Source organism: Talpa occidentalis, unplaced genomic scaffold (assembly GCF_014898055.3).
Source record: "Talpa occidentalis isolate TD23 unplaced genomic scaffold, MPIMG_talOcc4v2.1 talOcc4.4, whole genome shotgun sequence".
In the NCBI taxonomy this organism is placed as follows: Eukaryota; Metazoa; Chordata; class Mammalia; order Eulipotyphla; family Talpidae; genus Talpa; species Talpa occidentalis.
This window is the reverse complement of record NW_023604295.1, coordinates 10,128,412-10,145,922: the sequence shown is the minus strand read 5'-3', so window position 1 is coordinate 10,145,922 and position 17,511 is coordinate 10,128,412. Positions and strand designations below refer to the sequence as shown.

Below are 17,511 nucleotides of genomic sequence, written 5' to 3'. Positions count from 1 at the left end.
TGGCTGTGTGGATAAGAAGAAATGAGGTAGAAGATAAAAGCAGTGAGCAACATTAGGTGACGCTTACGAAAAGCATCAGAGGCCCTAGTGGTGGTGCATTGAGACAAGGCTTGAACATAAGCTGGACCAGCTTCTTATTTTGCAATCTAGGGCAGGAAAAACATGTGAAAAAAATGGAGAAATTAATACTTCAAAAGGTAGTGAGAAAGTGAGACAGAAGAAAATAAGGAATATTTATTTTTAATTATAGTGGGTCTGGAGCACCTGGCATAAGCACTTTATGCTACTACTTCTCATAAGGTAAAAGATTTTTTCCTGGTACCTGGAACAAACTTAGTTCCTTTCCCTTGAATAACCTGAGTTTAGATATGGGCCTTTTTCCATGAAGACTTGTAGCATTTTATAACTGAAAGGAACCTTAATGGAAATTGAGCCTAACACATTCATTTTACAGATGGGGAGATGAATTGCTAAGAACGAAGTGATTTTCCCAGTTATTTAGTGAACAGAGTGTGGGGCTGGAAAGTAGGTCTCCTAATTCTGATTCTAATGATCCCATCCTTCCATTCTCTCTAGGGGAACAGAAGAAAAAAAAGAAGAGCAATGAAATCATCCAACAGCCATTTCTAAAACATTGGCACAAAAAAGAGAGATGGATGAAAGCATTTCTTACCTAGATAGGAGGTGAGTCCAGATATGGCTGAAATAAGGAACTATGGATAAAAGAGGAAGCTAAGAACAGTTGAGGAGGGGAGAGAAGAAATGGAAATAAGAAGGGAGCAGAGAAGAGGAGAGAACCATCTTTTAAAGGAACACTCATAACATTTGATCTTTCCCTTCAAAGAGAAGGCAGCCAAGTCTATGGGGTTAAACAAATGATTGGTGGGCAGCTGAGAAATTCCACATAGCCCAAGGGTGTCTAGAGATAACATGATTTCAGGGAAGGAAATCAGATTCTGGTTGTCATCTGAGAAAATCTCAAGGGTGAGTTCGTGTTCTGAAGTCAACATTCTCACAGATTTTCCCAATTTGGTCGTTGTTTCTTCCATTTTCCACTTTGCCTTTCTATGCTGTTAAGTGCTTGCATGTAAGAGTAACTTGCATTTTATTAGGAGAGTTGCTGGAAAGTTTATCTGCTTTTGCTGGGCCTGTTAGGTGTTGTGTGAGGGCTCTCCTAGGAGGCTAGTTTGGAAGAGTTTAAACTATGTCCCCTTCCCCTCTGTCTGCTATCTCTTTGTCTTTTTTTTTAAGATTTATTTATTTATTTATGCATTCATTCATTCATTCATTCAAGCACTGGGTACAGTCAGAAGCGTGGGAGGGTGAGAGAATTCACCAGAGCCAGAGCGGGGAACAGAGCAGACAGAAGGACCGAAGTACACTGCTGAGGGGAGCAGCGGGCGGCAGGAGAGGTCTGTGCGCCATGTGGGACCCTCCTCCGGTGGCCGGGGCGCAGCCGGAATCGAACTGGCGCTGCAGAGGCTGTGGGCAGCTTCACAACCCAGCGCTCAACCGCTGAGCCACTGGGGAGGCCCTATCTCTTTGTCTTTTAACTGTGGAATAAGATTGTCTTCAGGTCTCCCATATAGTCTTTTAGGAGTGAATTTTTTTCTTTTGTTGACTGTTGTTTTAAATGGCTTTGCATTTTTTTCTCCTTCCCCTCCAGGAAGAGATTCTCCTCTGGGGATGAGGTGGGGTCTGGGTGATGGTCAGGGTCATCTGGAAAAGGAACTGCAGGGTAAATGGCAGTGATCAGGTTTTTTCTGCTCTCCTGCCATTAGCATCAATGATCGACACCTGTGGTCTTACATGTGTGCCTGATGGCGGCTCCTGGAGTAGGGTGTGGGCACGCGTGAGTGGGCACACCTGAGCCGGCACACCTGCGCTGAGAGACCTAGACTACATAAGGGCGGCGTTGTAGAAGCAGCAGAGCGGCAGCAGAGTGCAGTAGAGACCAGGGAGCCCAGAGGGAGCAAAGATTCACTAGAGGCTGGGAGGCCTGCCAGGGACTTATTAAAAGTGCCTCCTGGGAGACAGAGCTCAGGGTGACTGGCATGTGCCAAGCTTCTCCTTTCACTAGGATGAAGGCTTGGACCCAGGAAGGGCCGGTTTTCGTGGCAGCGCTGCCACCCCGCCATGGAAGTGGTGAGTGTAACTCAGGCTGCCACTTTCTGGTCCTGAATACCTGGAGTTTCAAAGTGTGAAATGAGACAGGATGGCTGAAGGAAGACGGGCACTGAGTTGCTGGAAATTGCGCTCCAAAAGGGAGTTTCACAAAACCCCCCTGGAAGCCACTGGGACTCCAGGCCCCTGCATGCCCTGTGTTGGCTGGTAAACTCGTAGCATTAGTGGGATCTGCTAGTAGCTTCCCAACACATTCATTTTGGTTGGTTGTTTAACCAATGATTTCCATTTGGCTTCTTTTATTCCTTAGCTAATTAACTCTCCACAAACTTGCCTTTCAAAAATATCCCACAGACTACCTGTGCTCTGCTTTTCACTCTTGGATTAATGAAGCAGTTCTCATACTTTAGATCATATCTGACTCCCTTGGGGAATTTATTAAAACACAGATTGCTGGAGGCTCTCATTCAGCGGATCTAGGGTGGCTGTAGGGTAAATGGGTTCATCGGCTTTTTTTTTTTTTAAGATTTATTTATGCATGCAAGAGCTGGGTGTAGGCCAGAGGGGTTGAGAGAACTCACTGGGGAGCAGAACAGGCAGACCTACTGAAATACACTGCTGAGGGGAGCAGCAGGGAGACAGAGGTCTGCTGAGCCATGTGGGCCAGCTCCCTGGCTGGGTATCGAACTCATGCTGCAGTGGCTGCAGATAGCTTCATTGTGCTGAGACTTAACCCTTTGTGCCACCAGGGAGGCTCTAATCAGGCTTTTTTATGCCCTCCTGCCACTAGCCTCTATGATGGCACCTGTGGTCCTGCCTCCCTTGGGGTTGCACACAGATGCCCAGGGCTGAGAGGTGTAGGCCTGGAGCATACAAGTCCATGATGATGGACAGCTGAGCCCAAGAGCATGGGTGTGTGCATGTGTAAATATGCCCACCTGGGTCTAGAAAGGAGGGCAAAAAGGGCCGCCTCACTGAGATGAGATTGAGAGAAAGGAGACTACCAGAAGATAGGAGACTGAGAGGTAGAATCCCAGAGAGGCAAGAGATGCAGTGTGGAGATTCACAGGAGCTGGGAGGCAGGGTATGAGGGTATATCTGGCCATTCAGTCACTAGCAGACCCCCCTGCCTGCCTCCTTGTATGCCAGCCTCGCTGCTTGGCTTGCCTGTGTATCTGGTTCCCTGGATTCAACATTAAAGGCCTGTAAAATGCCACTAAGGGCTCCGGACTCTTTACTGGTCTGTCTGAATCCACAGTGAACCTGCCACTCTGGGATGATTGCACAACAGTGGTGTTGTGTTGCAACCACTGCATTGATAAAGGGGAGTCATGGAGCAGGCTACACAATACAGGATACTTCTCAAAGAGTAAGATCCTAGTCTTATTGATAGAATCATCTAGCATCAGTTGTAAGGGGAAAGAGGACAAAGAGAAAAGGGAGGGGTGAAACTAGAAAATGTGCTCTGTCATCTATAGTTTCAGGGGTTGTGAATCTGTCCCCCAGGCACGTCTCATTTGCTTGATGACTCAGTATTATAATTGAAATCAAGCCCTAGATCCCCAGCCTTGGTTTCAAGCTTATCAACAAGTCGTTCCACTGATCATTTTCTAGGGTCCTTTGTCATACATCAGTCAACGCCTCCACCTTGGTGTTCCTGGTCATATCTGAGGATGCAAACCCTTCCCAGGTGAGTTTCTGCTCTTGATTGATTTGAAAGGCACCTTGTAAGTAAGGTTGGGCTCCTCTAACTGATGACGGGGCAGTTCTGACCTTATATAGAAATGCAGAACCGTAGGTAACAAAAATGGTGGCCGAGCAGGCCTCTTAGGATTAGCAGAACCACAAGTGGGGCATGAGAATTTGTATTTCTATTTCTAACAAGTTCCCAAGGGATGATGGTTACTGCTGATTGGGGAGCCACACATTCAGAGCCACTGATTTATGAAGTAATAATTTTAGAAGTGTTCAGTAAAAATAATACATCGTGAGATACATGACACTTAAGTGTTTATGCCTATAGAGCATAAACATGCAACGTGCAAACATCTAACACCTTAGAATAGATGTGATAATACTCATTTTCAGTTGAAAGAGTTTGAGTATAAATATATATGCCCTGGTTATCCTGGATGTACCAATTTCAAGTAATTTTTATCCCTTTCAATAAATATAGATTGTTATATGCATAATGTAGTAGAATTTGGTACTTAGACACTTGCAAAATATTTAAATATATTTACAAAGCATAAAAATTGATTGTCAGGCCACAGGTCCCAGCTTATTCAAGGGAACTGGCACTGTGGCATAGTGTAATTTGAGTAAAGAAAGAAGAAAAGTGGGGGGAACCAAAATAGGGGACCACTAGAAAGTCATTCCCAGGTGGGTATGGACATTGCAGGATATGAAGGTGTATCTGGTCATTCACTCACAGAATTGGGCCCAGTGGAAGGAGGCCCATGAGCAGGAAATGTCTCCATGGTGCAGCCAAAGCCATTGTCTATGGGTGGAATTTCTTCTTCAGCAACGCCTCTGCCTTGGTGCTAAAGGTATTAGCCAGGACCATTTCCTTTAATTAAAGTCACTTGAGTAAGGAGTTAAATTACAAGTCTTTTCAGTGTTAACTAGATTAGCATTGGGATGAATAGCTGGAAACTGTAGCCTAACTAAACTGACAATTGAATTAGCCACGAGAGAGGGTGTGGACTGGGTGTGTGTGTGTTTGTGTATATAAGGGGGAGATATCAGGAAAGGTAAATCAATGGCGGTTTTGAGAGCCAAATCTTTCCCACTTCTTAGTTTTGGGTGTGCTCTGTATTCAGGAATTGTCTCCTAAAAGACTTGAAGAGGGGAAAAAAACAAAAACAAAAACCCTTAACCATGGTTTCTGCAAATGTGTGAAAGCTGAATGTGAGGAGAAAAAGTTGTTTTTAGAAAATAAGAGCTGGCTCACCTTTAAAAAGAAAATCAGCTGCCTCTAGCAAAGTGGAATTGCAGCAGCATTGTGCTGGATGCCAATTTGCCCAGGATGACACAATTTATCACCAACCTGGCAGGGGAGATTTGAAAAACAAAAGCTTTAATCTTCTAGTAAGTCAGTAAGGCAGCCATGGGTGGCAGGTGAGGCCTGAGAAGCTGGAAAGGTAACTCTCCTGCCCTTTGGTCTCTGCCTTTGATGGAAAGTTGCACAAGTGATCAGTTTCTCTTCATATATCCTCATGTCTAAGGGAGGTTCTCAGGTCTGTTCATTAAAGATCCACACTGAATTTAAACATTTATGATTGTCAGGGAATCAATCACTTACACATGTCAGGTAAACGCTTAAGGAGTTGGAGCACAATTTAATTTCCATCTCCGAGGGTCAGAAATTAATACAGCAATCGTGGCAGCCAGGGTGGGCAATGGCATGTTCCGTAAGAGTCCTCAGGAGAACCCACCATGGGTAGACTGGTTAGTAGATGATGCTTTTTTTTTTTTTTTTTTAAGATTTATTTATTTATGCATACAAGAGCTGGGACATACCAGAGGTTTGAGGGGTGAGACGATTCACCAGAGACAGAGTGGGGAACAGAACAGGCAGACTGAAATACACTGCTGAGGGGAGCAGCAAGCAAGACAGGAGAGGTCTGCTGTGCCATGGGGTCAGCTCCCTGGCTGGCCAGGGAACTGATTTCAGGCTGCAATGGCTGGTGATAGCTTGATAGGGCTGTTTTTAACCCCTGCGCCAGTGGGAAAGCCCCACCCAAAGGTGTTCTAAAATCTTCCTGCTTAGGTACTTGGTCTCATTGGTCGTCTCCCTCCTGACTTCCTTCTCTTAAAACTTATGTCTCCTGTGAATAATAGTCTCAGAATTCTACTTTCATTTCTCTGACCTCTGAGAGATGCTCTGATAACTGTACTGGTGTGGACTGATAGGGGGCTGGGGAAAAAGGGTAGGTCCCAGGCCTAGTGTAGGAATCTTCACACACACAGCACAGGCCGCACACCCCACTATGTGACTAATCTGCTTTCTTTAAAATTTTGCTTTGAATTGAGATTCCTGCTCCAATGATGCCCGAGTGAGTGCTAGACACTGATGCCTTCGGGTGTAGCAGGGTCAAGAGAACTAGGAGGCTGATAACAGGTTCTGGAGGCTGAACAGCATGAATGCCAGGAACAAGAGCTGTGATGGGCTCTTCTGATGGGCTGTGTTCTGGTGGCATGAAATGCAACTGTTTCTCTCCCATTTCCTACAGAGGAAGGAGGAAATGCATGTACTGTCCTCTCTATCCTGGGAGAACTAAGTTTTTGGTTGCTTGTGATAGAGTTTGATGGGACATCACAGTCCATTAAAAAAGAAGGAAAGTGTTTGGGCAGAGAGAAGCTGCGACTGGGAATGTGCATTGTTCTTCCCCACCCAAGTTCAGAACCAGTTGAGGGTGAACACAATGGATAGCAAAGCCAAATACAGTCTTTATTTATCACTCATTCGATTGATCTCAGAGGATGTGGCATGTCTCTGCAGGCAAGTGGAGTCCTGATTCTGAACCCAAATAAATACAGACTTACCCCCTTCCATTCCCAGGTTGTACTGGGCCAGAGAGAGAGACTCTCAGATCTTCTGCCTGGACCAGCAGAGCAGGATGTCTGCTGTCTTCCAGAGGAAGGGATGAAGATGGGGCTGGAAGCACGGTAGTTCCTTATCTCATATTCTGAAATCAGGTGAGCATTTTTCTCTCAATTTTTAAGGATAGGATAGGTGAGAGGGAAGAAAAACACAAAGAATGTTAACTACTGAACTGCCTTTCTATGAGGGGAGGGAATTATTTCCCCATAAGAAAGAATGAAGTTGGTGAGATTCTCTAGGGTAGGTAGGAGGGGAAATCTTGGGTGGCTGGAACTGAGTGGCCAGCTGCAGGCAGTACCCCTGGAAGACAAGAACTGAGACTCTGGCCTGCTGTGTGTGTTTCGGGAGCCTGGAGCTCAGACCATGCCAAAGATTAACATGACCCAGAGGTGGTAGACTGACTGAGGGACTCAGAACTGAAATACCCTTGGCTTATAGAAAACCAAAGAATGGGATATCATACTTCATGAGCTAAAATGCCATTGACTCTAAGTTGTTGAACCATTCTGTCCCACTAAGAAGAAAAAAGATTGCTATTAAGTTGTGAAGAACTTGGTAAAAAATAATGAACACTGAAAAAAATAAAGATGCTTTTTTAAAGATTCTTAATGAATGGTGAGGAGTTCTGCATATATTAGAAATTGTGAAGCTGAATACTTCAGGCAGGGCAGGGATGATACAAGTTGATCTCTAGAACCAGATGGTGTTTCTGCTGCTGATATGTAAGTTCCAGCACATCAAGGTACAGGAAACACCACAAACAAATGGTTAAAGGGAGTGATCGTTAATAACAATGTTGGGACAATCAGTTATTTGTGAATGAAAAAAGATATCTTTGGATTTTTAAAAAAATATGCATACAAGATCCAGGGTGTAGGCCAGAAAGGATTCACCAGAGACAGAGTGGGGAGCAGAACAGGACGATTACTGAAATACACTGCTGAGGGGAGCTGCGGGTAAGACAGGAAGGGTCTGGGGCCTCCCCGGTGGCGCAGCGGTTGAGCACTGGGTTGCGAAGATGCCCGCAGCCTCTGCAGCGCTGGTTCGATTCCCGGCTGCTCCCCGGCCACTGGAGGAGGGTCCCACATGGCGCGCAGACCTCCCCTGTCGCCCGCTGCTCCCCTCAGCAGTGTACCTCGGTCCCTCTGCCTGCTCTGCTCCCCGCTCTGGCTCTGGTGAATTCTCTCATCCTCCCGCGCTTCTGACTGTACCCAGGGCTTGTATAAATAAATAAATAAATAAATAAATCTTTGGGAAAAAAAAAGTTCTCAGTTTAAAAAAAAAAAAAAGACAGGAAGGGTCTGCTGCACTGTGTGGGTCAGCAACCTGGCTGGGGATTGTACTCAGGCTACAGTGGCTGGCAAAAGCTTGACAGAAGACACTTTAATCCCTGCACCACCAGGGAGGCCCTATCTTTGGATTTTGATGTCATACCATATACCAAAAATACATTCTATAAAGATAACATATATTAATCTAAGTGTAATATAATTTTAAAAGTATATAATAAGGCTATCAAATCTCTAGAGAAGGGAAGACTTATTACACTTAAAAATAATAGAAAAATCCATAAGGGCAAAGATAGGCTTTATAGTATAACAAAAAACTATGCCTATAATAATCAGAATTAGAGGCAAATATTATGGGGACTTTTAAAAAATCAATTATGAATCAGGTTTATTTTCTTTATTAAAAAATCTACAAAATAAATTATAGAAACTTAAAAATGACGATAAATGTGCAAAAATCATTCTCAGAAAATCATACATGTGCCCCAACTAATAAAAGGAGCAAGTTAAGATGCAAGTTAACATAAGAAAATGTTTCTCCTAGAAAATCAACATATAACTTGTTTTTAGTGAGAATTCTTACTGACTTAAGGTAAGGGTACAATGGAATGGGCATGCTCATATGTTGTCGGAAGGAGCATAAATCATGTAAGTTTTGGGGAAAAATTGAAAACATATACTTTCAGATAGTCCCTTTGAAATAACTTTTGTGATTTCTGTGACTCTGTTCTTTTAAATTTTTTTTAATCAAGGTAACATTGGTTTACATCATTTGTGTATTAAAAGTGTAGGATAACGGGCCTCCCCGGTGGCGCAGCGGTTGAGCGCTGGGTTGCGAAGCTGCCCGCGGCCTCGGTGGCGCTGGTTCGATCCCCGGCTGCTCCCCGGCCACCAGAGGAGGGTCCCACGTGGCGCGCAGACCTCTCCTGCCGCCCGCTGCTCCCCTCAGCAGTGTACTTCGGTCCCTCTGCCTGCTCTGCTCCCCTCTCTGGCTCTGGTGAATTCTCTCACCCTCCCGTGCTTCTGACTGTACCCAGTGCATGTATAAACAAAACAAACAAACAAATAAATAAATAAAAACATGCCTCTATAAAAAAAAAAAATTTAAAAAAAAAAAAAAAAAAATTTAAAAGTGTAGGATAACCTCCCCCTCAGGTGTTTTCACAATGCACCATCCACCACACTCGTCCACCATCATAGTTCATTGTGCTCTGTCCCCACTTTGCTCTAACCCCTCTTTGCTCTCTGCCTCCTGCTCCCCCTCTGGTTGCCTGAGTTGTCAGCTTTCTAGGATTAGTTCTTAGTTTGACTTTATCTGACCCTTCGGTTTCTCTGTATTCCATATATAAGTGACCCCATCCAGTATTTATCTTCTGATTTATTTTGCATAGCATCATCTCTTCCATCTCCATTCATTTGGTTGCAAATAGTAAGAGTATATCTTTTTCATAGCTGAGTAGTATTCCATTGTGTATATACGGTATCTTCCTGATATGCTTATCTGTATTTGGGTACTGAGGTTGTTGCCCTATCTTGGCTATTGTACATAATGCTCCAATGAACTCGTGTGTACATGTTTTTCTTTTAATTAGTGTTTTGTATTCTTTGAGTAGATAGAAGTGTAATTGCTGGGGCATGTCTCAGATACATTTTTAATCTTTTGAGAAACCTTCATGCTGTTTTCCGTAAGGGCTGAACCAGTCTACATTTGCTGGGAATCAATTCTGAGAAACTAAGCCCAAATAATGGAAGTCTTCTGTTTAGAAGTGTTCTTTTTCTATCCTTATGTAATAGTTAAAATTAGAAACCATTTTAACATGTCACATAGTAAAAATAGGCCAGGTATTACCACTACTTGAGATATTATGTAACTGTTGTAAAGTGTTTTTTTGGTATTATAGAATTTATAATAGAACAAATGTTAACAGTAAAGAAAGCAAGATACTTTCTATATAAAATATTATATATTTATGAAGTTATATACAAAGTGAATTCAATTATGTAAAACCAGAAGTTAAAAAAGATAAAACAAAGGCTCAAATTCCATTTAGACAAACAAAAAAAAGAAAATCAATTCACCAAATGTTGATACTGATATTGTTTTGTACATTGAGAATATGGGTGGTATTTTTCCTCTTCTGTTACTTTTCATAATGAGCATATATTACTTTCAGAATAGACAAAACAAGTTTTAAAAGGTAGTACACCCACATAAAACCATTCCTTGTATTGATTTACATAAATGCGTGAGTTCATTAAGTGGAAATCCATTAGAGCAAAATCTACTTCCTATTATAGTTTGTTACTTCAGGCAGTTATTAAGAATCCTTCCTACCTCAAAGAATATCAGCCAATTTTGTTCTGTAGCCTAAGTTAAAAGTGGAGTAAGGGCTAACGTTTCTGTTTTGAGAAAGAACGTCAATGTCAGTGCAGATTCTCTACCTAGCACTGAAAATGTCATCGGGAAATTGTAGTTCTTAACCTAAAAGCTTAAAATCTAAATTATATGGATGAATCAGTTTAGACTCATGAATAATATGAAAGGGTCTTTTAATGGTAAAAGGCCTGGACAATGAAATGAACTGCTTTGAGGTTGGCTATTTCTGTAGAAAATGAGCTTTTTCGCCCCTCAGAAATATTTGAAAGAGTGAACGCTGCAGCTGGAAATCATTCCAACAGAGTGGGGAAAAAAAGAGCTATAAATAGGATGGAGAAACAAGTAAGCAATTAGGAAATGGAGGAACGATCTGAAGGCAACAATAGAGGCTGGGAAAACATCAGCCTTGAATTCAAAAGGGGATCTGTAAATGTTCTATAACAGCCCACATAAGTGGAGAGAAACAAGATTCTCTGTACTGCATGGACCCATGTCCCATGTGATTTCCAGACCTGTGGTTTCATGTGATATGAATGAGTGTAAGTCAGAACCTTCAGAAATAATCTTTTGCTGCCATTTCAAGAAAAACAACATGAATCGCTATTAGCAGTAGGAATTAGTAATCTTACCATGCTCAGATTATAAAAATTCATCCTGGAAGGAGAGTTTTCACAACTGGTCATTGAATATGCATTGTTAGACATTCCTCCTAGAAAAGGAGTTGTACTTTAAGGCATCAACTTAAAATCACAGGCAAGAGAGCAAAATGAATCTAGTAATATTAGAAATTAGCTCATTTTTGAAGAGTTTTCACATGCAACATGTACAAATTTTAACTCAGTCTACAATTTGAGATGCAGAGGAAGGTGATTATTTTTTTCAACTGATCTGTTCTTTCCCTTGAGAGCTCATCTTTGGGTTAGTAGGTAAAAGTTGGGTAAATGTGGGAGCCAGTTTAACATTTATGTCAAACAAGTGTTGAGTTGTTGTCAACAACTGGTGTTCTGTAATGTCACTATTTGAAGGAAGCCTCTGTCCTAAGATGAAGTCCAGATGTGTGGATGGAGCTATTTGTCCTGGGGAGTGAATGAGGCTGATCCTGGCTGGTTCTTGCTTCTGCCCTAGAATCCTTTTCTTGAGTCCCTTTGAACCTGGATTCCTCCTTTTGGCAGGTTTGTAGCCAGAGAACTCAGTCCTTTAATGGGTTAGGCTGTATTATGGGAATGACCTGTATAGATATTCCTTTCATATTTTGATTATTTTAAAGTTTTTGTTTCAAACTCAATTTAAGAATTTTATTCCCATCACTCACCACCCCCTTTTTGGAATTTGAATGGGATTGTAATATTTATGTAAATCAACTTTGAGAAATGAGTCTTCAGTTTACCAAGGTCTAAGTAATAACTCTACATTTACTCACGTTTTCCTTTGCATTCACTACTTAACATTATTTATTGTAAGAGTTCTTTGCAGCTTTCATTCAACATTTTCATTGCCATTGTTAGTGGATGAACAAGGAGTACCCCTGGACCCCCAAACCTGCATGCTGTGAAGGGGTTCAGCCACTTATGCACACACACACACACACACACATAAAGCTACTTAGTGTGAAAGAACGCTGATAGGATCAGTGTGCATAGAGAAGAGGGATAACAGTTTCCCAATAAAACACCCAAAGTCACTCATTCCCTCGTGGGTAAGTGCCCAGCGAGCTGGGTTGGCCTAAAGCAGGGCTGCTGAAGACCTTAAGCTCCCCACAAGTCTAAGGCACCTTCTGGGGGGAACCACAGGTAAGAGATGAAACAGGACGGAAGGGCCCAGGGAAGTCTAGGATTAAAGAGGCAAAATCAAAGTCCAAATCAGACAATGGCTGCCATCGCCAGCCTCCCCATATGTCCACCCAAGTGTCTCTAAATCTCTCTCCTCCATGTGTCCCCTCCAAGTCCCCGGTGCAAGTCCAAAGTCGAGAAGCAAGCCCCCCTTCTCCATGTGTCTCTCCAGAGCCCACTGCCTTCAGTGTTATGTAATTCACCTGGCTGCTCAGTTCCATGGTTAAGTGGCATTGGGAATCTGACCTCCCCAACACTATTTTATTATTGAGAATAGATCTCTTTTATTATGTTTTAATTACTGTTTACAGATAGAAGACTTCTGTAAATTTTGTAGATGTCCCATCTTTTCATTTTACTATATTATTATTTCTAATTGGCAACTTGTCTCTAATAGCAGATTTATTCAACTCCTTTATTCAGTTATTCTAATTGCACATAATCATTTTTCAATTCCCAATATTACTTTTGTTTCTGATTCGAATCTTAATATTTATTGTAGAAGAAGCTGTAAATTTGCCAGCTCTGATCAACCTTATTTTCATATTGGTCTGAGGCAGTTTTAGGAGTTCTGCTTGGCCTTGAATCACTACATAGTACTGCTCAGTGATTGGGTAAAAATGGGCATTGGTTTAGGGGAAGCTGGAGCATTGACTAACAGGTAATTGGCAAAGACTGGGACTCTGGTGTTGCAGAGAACTGTCAGTATGTACTGCTGAGATTATGGCGGCTCTTAGGAGCCTCCTGGAACTCCCAGGAGAAAGTCAAGCTCTGGGGAGTTCCTTCCTCCCTCTTCCTCCCTCACCCTGACCCACCTCTCTCACCTGCTCTCTCTCCCTTTCCCCCTTTGTGCCCCCACCTCTCTCTCTAAACACAAGCACATACACGCACCCCACCAAAACCCTCAAACCATAAAAACTCATCCAGGAGAACATCCAGAAGTGGTTGAAAATGAACACCTTGCAACTTGCTGTGTGGGGAATAGTTCTCCCTTTATAAATTTAGATTCCACCATGATAAATTCTATTTTTCCTCCTGTTTCTAAAGGTTTTCTATTTCTCATAACTAAAAATTCTCTAATACTGACAATGGGTATCATTATTTTCCCTTATTTAAAGTGAATATGAAATATATTTCAACCTTTGATTGAACATAAACCATCACAGTAAGGTGTGATGCTTGTATTAAAAATATTTTTACCCAGTGTTGAGGTTTTTCTTGATGTGTGTGGGTATTGGTTGAAATGATGACATTTCTTTGTCTTGGTTAAATTAACATTTGTTAAGTGAAGCAAAGGGTGCCTGATAGCAGACCACAAGATAAATTGAAATGGAGAAGTTGATTATTCACAGATCCTGGAAGGGTCTCACAGGGAGGGCAAGGGTAGATTAGATGATGAGTGGGGACCCTAAGAGCTGATGCCAGTGGCTGCATTGGTCAGTGGGCCTGGCTTTGGTGAGCATCTTGGGGCATCTCTCCTCACTCGCCAGTCATCTGATTATCAGCTAGGTCATGTTCTGGCATCAGGGGCTGGTGTCAGCTGGCCTGCTGCTTGGTCAACAGAAATAGCTGCGGATCCAGCAACTCCCTAGAGTAGCTTAGCTAAACTCCCATCCCAGCATCTTTTCTCATTTAAGCTTTATGCTGCCTATTATGTCTCTAGATAAACAAATATTGAACTATAAACTCAGCTCTCCTGGCATTTGGTTAAGTGATCTTTTCAGCACACCACAAAATGTCAGAGTATATGATATTTCAAAAGACAGAGAGTCTTTCTAATTTTTCCTAGGGGAGCATTACAAGTTAATTAAGAAAGAGGTTCCTAATAATTTACTAGTATTACTAAGTGGCATATGGCCCCTTTGATAGTTCCAGCCCTTGCCAAGGTCTTTATTCTGTCATAGATTCTAAACTTTGTCTCTTATCAATGCTTGCTTTTTATGATTGAGAAATATGTGTCAGAAATATAGCAGCTTGCAATGGGGTGCGATGGGGGAACTGCTGAGAGCTACTCTGCCAACTCTTTTTGCTTACTGTGACCGCTAAGGAAATGGACTGGAAGCTTCTCAGTGACACAGTGACTCAGCTTCACCTTCTTTGCAAAACTTAATACTGAAAAATAGATACTATAACATGTATAATCTCACTTAGACTTTTTTGTTTTGCACATTTTTAATATGAATGCTTTTCTAACATGGAGAAGGTTGGATACAATGCTTGACAACACTTCTCTTACCCAGGCTGCTTGTGCTCAAATTTTAAATTTTGATAACATTATTAATTGGTCAGATTTTACTGCCACTAAGAAGTTGTTCCTAGATGCTTTCATTCCCCTATATCCTTTATGCTCAAGAATGTGTGCCTAGTGCTTTTACATGTGAACAACCTCCTAGCTGGAGAGACTACTTTTGGGGAAACAATATATTTTCCAATTAGAACAAGGTGATATTATTCCATCATCATCTGACACTGTGGATAAATCCAAGATCAGCATCAATTTTTTTCCTCATGGATGTTTTGCATCATTTTCCCTGATGCCTTGGTGATTCTTTTTGATGTTCAATAGTCACTGTTCAGTTTCATTGCTGGGGGGGTCTGTATATTTTTTTTTCTGAAAGATTTATTTTTATGCATGCAAGAGCTGGGGTACAGGCCAGAGGTGTTGGGGTAGGGGATGAGAGGATTCACCAGAGAACAGAGTGGGGAACAGAACAGGCAGACTGACTGAAATACACTGCTGAGGGGAGCAGCCGGCAAGCCAGGAGAGGTCTGCCATGCCATGTGGGTAGCTCCCTGGCTGGGGATCGAACTCACGCTGCAGTGGCTGTGGTTAGCTTCATAGGTTGCATCTTTAACCCCTTGTGCCACCAGGGATGCCCTCTATACTTTTGATATACTCAGTCATGTTATGCTCCTTTGCTCAAGTACATCTATTTTTCTCAGAATTTTAGGGTTTAACTTTTATTTTCTTATCATTAGCAACATATTTTTTTAAATTCAATTTGTTGGATTCTCTACAATTATTCTTAGGCTGGATCATCCAGAAAATTTAGTTCCTTTCTAATCATTACGTCTTTGTCTTTTTAAACTCTGTATACTCATTTTCTTTACCCCAACTTTCCCCATGCCATTAATTTTCTCCTTAGCAATGTCTAGTCTGTTCATAGTTTGAATATATATTTTAGCTCAGAAATGAACTAAAGTTGATTTAAAGCATCAGTTTATTGCCTTAGCTATGCAATCTCGCTTTTCATCTTACTGCATCTATTTAATAACTGTCATTCCAAAAATAGACCCTTAGATTCTGACAACATAATGGTGGTTACCAGAGTGGAAGGTGAAGGGAGAGGACAGCTTGGTGGATGGTGAGTGGGCATTTGCTGGTGAGGAGTGAAATAAATCGACAATAAATATTTGGAAAATAAGACCAATTCCCAGAGGGAAGGGGAAGGGAAAACAGGAAGAAAAGGACAATGGTATGGGAAGGATAGAATTGGGCTTTCACTGGTGAACTTAATGTAGTGTCTAGTCATATGGATTCTCAGTGACACATACCCGAAACTTATGTAATGTTACCATGCCGTGTTAATTCAATTAAAAAAAAAAGGTTGCTTTGTAGCATAATCCATTCTGGAGGTATTTCCCTCTGTCCGTTGAGGAATTTTTCCTTCTAGGTTTAGTGCTCTGTCTTGGTGAGATCCATTCCTTTAGTAACCCCTCTCCACCACAATCCCCACCCCAGAGTCGCATGCATGCTCTATCTTCTCATCTTGCTTATTATGTCTTGGAAGCTCTGTGCCAGCTTTCTGTTTGATCTAAGAGCCCATAATGTCCCAACCTTCTTCCTGTCAAGTGTGAAAAGAGTTAGATTTCCTCTCCAAGCTACAGTTTGAGGCCCAACTTTCTTTTTTTGTTTCAACCCATTTTTAAGTAGCCTGAGAACACAGAGGAGAGGTGTAACTGACAGGCCCTTTTGGAGGGTATTTGGGATCTGCTTTGTTTAGTACCCTGAGCTAGGAGGCACATCACACTCTGGGGGGAGGGATGCTTGAGCTTTAGGTTTTTCTTCACTCAGGGTGCAGCTCTGGAAAGTTTGTTTTCATCAGGGAGAGTCACCCACATTGACTGATTTCTTAATTTAACCGGCTTCACCCCAGGAAACATTCCATTATGCTGTTAAACAGGGGGAAAAAAATCAGGGTCTACTTTGAGTCTGTTTCTGTCAGATCAGGTTTGCGGGTGTTAGTGAAAAACGGCAGGATTTCATAAGCCCATGCACCCTCCTGGGCTAGAGCTGTGTCTGGAGGGAGGCTATAGTGGGAAGGAGATATCTGTGTCCTGCTCTCCCCTCCAGAGCCCTCAGTAAATTTCTTCCATTCTTTAAAAAATGTGCATCACCCAGGGCTCCCTGGTGGCTCAAGGGGTTAAGCACCGCACTATGAAGTAATCTGCAGCCTCTGCAGCACGAGTTCGATCCCTGGCCGGCCAGGGAACAACCCACATGGCACAGCAGACCTCTCCTGTCTTGCCCGCTGCTCCCCTCAGCAGTGTATTTCATCAGTCTGCCTGTTCTGCTCCCCACTCTGTCTCTGGTGGATTCTCTCACCCCCTGCATCTCTGGCCTGTACCCCAGCTCTTGTATGCATAAATAAATCTTTAAAAAAAAAGTACATCACCCCCCAAAAAATAAAAATAGAAAAATAAATAAATGTACATCCTTGCTTTAATGCCCTTTTCCTTTTGTTGATTGCTTTGGCTCTTTTTTTGCTCACTTTTTGCTTAAATGACAGTGGAGCTAAGTTCTGTGTTTGTTGTTGCTTAAATTTGTTGCCATGTCCCACAAATCATGCAAATAATGATGCTGCAAAGGATGTGTTTATTTACCCGGCTGCGCAGTGACAAACAAAACCTAGAGGTGTTAAGTCATATGAGTATGAACATACGAGTTAGTAAGTGGAAGAACCATAAATCAACCACTACTTACCATTGCAGATGATGGCCATTTATAAAATCCCCTAAACACCATGTTATTTTGTTTATTAATTAGATTATATACATATAATATATACTTATATAATTAATGATATATATTATATATAGTCACTGTGTTTGGCATGTTTTGAAAAATACAAGAAGGGTTTTTTGTAAAAGAATTGTAAGCCTACTTTTCTCTGCTTCATTGACATAGCCCCAAAATTAATTTTGTATGCAAAATTAATTCATAGACAGTATACTTAAAATACACACTGTGTTTACTATTTATTAACTTATTTTTCCTCCTGCTAT

At 42.0% G+C, this 17,511-nt stretch overlaps 1 long non-coding RNA gene across 1 annotated transcript in view; it reads left to right on the top strand.

The window, feature by feature from the left end:
- The first annotated feature begins 3,745 nt into the window (after positions 1 to 3,745).
- LOC129146708 (uncharacterized) overlaps positions 3,746 to 17,511 on the top strand; it is a 29,638-nt gene continuing 15,872 nt past the window's right edge. The window contains exons 1-2 of the long non-coding RNA XR_008553763.1: positions 3,746 to 3,814; positions 6,689 to 6,825. This is a non-coding gene — a long non-coding RNA (uncharacterized LOC129146708). The remainder of the gene's footprint in view (positions 3,815 to 6,688; positions 6,826 to 17,511) is intronic.